This window comes from Sturnira hondurensis, unplaced genomic scaffold (genome assembly GCF_014824575.4).
Source record: "Sturnira hondurensis isolate 20B ecotype Veracruz unplaced genomic scaffold, ASM1482457v3 Scaffold0020778, whole genome shotgun sequence".
Classification (NCBI taxonomy): domain Eukaryota; kingdom Metazoa; phylum Chordata; class Mammalia; order Chiroptera; family Phyllostomidae; genus Sturnira; species Sturnira hondurensis.
The window spans coordinates 1-2578 of NW_028093409.1; the positions used below are offsets into that span (position 1 = coordinate 1).

Below are 2578 nucleotides of genomic sequence, written 5' to 3' on the forward strand. Positions count from 1 at the left end.
TTCTATTTTGTTTGTTAGCTAATTTTGTTCTTTTCAGTCTTCACAGTGGCCACATGAGAACAAGGCAGGAGTGCTCTCCCTCATGTGAGGTGTGCTCAGAGGAACAGGAGCCCTGACCTCAGGCTCCTGCCATCCTGAAGCCCAGTGATGGTGGTCCTTACCCTCCTGGTCAGCACCACTTCTCACTGCAGAGCTCCCGGCTTCTGGGCACTTTTCCTCTTTATTGAAACCCAAAGATGCCTCAGGAGTTCTCACTGCAGAAAGAGCAAATGTTCCTTGAAGGTCTCAGTGTGTGACAGGGAACTCAATGGAAAAAGTTGGGGAGCTCTGAAAACACAGGGTAGCTTGTCCCTCCCACAATCCCCCATGATCTGCCTTTTGTATTCATGTGACCTGTAGGTCAGTACTTTGTCATCCCTGTCCCCTGAGCCTGGGGTGGAGATATTTCTCTCTCAAGGGATCCTCTGCCTTTTCTGGGCCCTGTGCATTCTGCACTGCATTCTCTTCCTTCTTTTTCATGTAACTTTATGGATTTGTGTTTCTTTCTGTAACTGTGTTAATTATTAGCTCTGCTGCTTTCCTAAGGTGGCCTTACAGATTTGGCATTGAAGAAGGCAGATCTGTCACTTGGCTGCTTCCCAGGATGACTTTGTGAAACAGAGCCCTGCCCCTCCCCTTAAACTCTACTGTGTTCGGGGCATTGACCTCTTTGGGGTTTTTTTTTTCGGTCATAGACACTAACCTAATGATTAGACAAGTTAAAATATGAACTATCTTAAATTAAAATAAATTTGTATTTTACTAGAAAAGGTATAGCAAAGAACTAGAAGAAATTTTTTTTGCAGAAAACACTGCTCATTTGTAAGCATGAAAAGTTGTTATTTGCTCCTACCTCTTTTGCAAGGTTTTTTTCCAGATGTAGATGGCTTTTTTAAGTTCATAGACTCTACAAAGTAAGAGGAAGAAAACAGTTATGTGTTAGCAATAGTCTTACATAATCTATGATAACTCAGAGAACAGATAGGGTTTGTGATCATGTCAATTTTGAAATGAGCATCTTCCTCTTTCCTTGAACTGAACCCAGTTCTGGTGCCCACAGTCAAAATACCAGGTTCCTGACAGGCTTTCCTCTTTACTTCTATATGTGAATTTGTAAATGACCTTGAAACATTACCTCCAGTTTCCTCATCTTCAGTTTCCTCATCTATAATACTGAAATAACCTAATTGTCCTATCTATATTCCTATAAAGATATTTGTGAAAACAAAATAAGCCTATTTTCACAATAGCACTGTGAAAGATCAAAATGTAAACCAATTGTGTAAGTATCATTTGGGTTTGAGAAGTAATTGGTCTGAGCCACTTTAAAAATTTTTTAAAAATATTTTATTTATTTATCTTTAGAGGGGAAGGGAAAGAGAGAGGGAGAGAAATATCAATGTATGGTTGCCTCTGCCAAGGACACACAATGTAACGTGTGTCCCCTGCTGGGAAGTGGCTTGCAACCCAGGCATGTGCCCTGACTGGTAATCGAACCGCGATCCTCTGGTTCGCAGGCCTGTGCTCAATCCACTGAGCTACACCAGCCAGGGCCCACTTTTTCTATCAGTAACTAAATAACAGTACCAATGACTCTATGAAGACTTTCCAAGTTTTGTACTAATGAGAATATGGTAAAGACATTGTGAAATACTATGCTTACTACATTCTGTAGAATATACAACATGTTGGTAGAGATGAAATATATTTTTCAGCTCTTAGTTATAATCAATATGACAGTGTGTAGCAAAAAAGAACACTGTAGTCTATTATTGCTATGTTGTCATAATATCAATTGATTGGGCTCATCCACTTGAACAATAGTTCATAATGCCCCTTTTCTGTCTTTCATATTCCAATAGGGTCAAATACATTAAATGCTCAAAGTGATGCCCTACAAGTAATTGAATCAATGCATATGCAGAATGTCAGAATAAGGTTAGTTGGGAAGACAGGGCTCTGGATTTGGATTCTGGATTTTGTTGTCCAGAAATACATCTTATCTGGTGCATTTTAGAGTCATGAATAGGTGACTTCTTTGTCTTTCCTCGTTTCCTCAGTTCTAAGAAGTCAAGGTTATTGATCCCTGCACAGAAGAATAGGATTTGATGGGTGTCTCAGTGTGTGGCCAAGGAACCAATTCAGCAGGAAATTCTCTAATATACTTGGAAATATCTTGAAAACCCATGTATATCATGGCCTTCTCATAGGCCACCTGTACTACTCTTCTAGGTCATCTGCCTTGTAGGTTATTGATTCTCCTTTCCCTGTCCCCAGAACAGAGACAATCCATTGCTTTGTTTGAAACTGACCTTTGTACACTTCTCTCTCCTTCTCCTCCTACCCCTTCAATTGTCATTTCACAATGTATTCATCGACTGTTTCTTTGTAAGCAGGCCTTGGATATCTTGTGTTGAAGGTAGAGAAACTCCTATACACTGTGGTACCTTTTGAATCATTTGCAAGGCTGAGAAATAATCTTTTCTTGTGTCTGACCCATAGACCTATGTTGGGACCACCTTTCAGTGCAGTTTGCCTC

At 40.2% G+C, this 2578-nt stretch overlaps 1 long non-coding RNA gene across 1 annotated transcript; it reads right to left on the bottom strand.

The window, feature by feature from the left end:
- Positions 1-223: 223 nt before the first annotated feature.
- On the bottom strand, positions 224-1163 carry LOC118976108 (uncharacterized). Its single transcript, XR_005064199.1, has 2 exons — positions 893-1163; positions 224-254 (listed from the first exon to the last, which is right to left on the bottom strand). It is a non-coding gene; the product is annotated as an uncharacterized LOC118976108 (long non-coding RNA).
- Positions 1164-2578: the final 1415 nt, after the last annotated feature.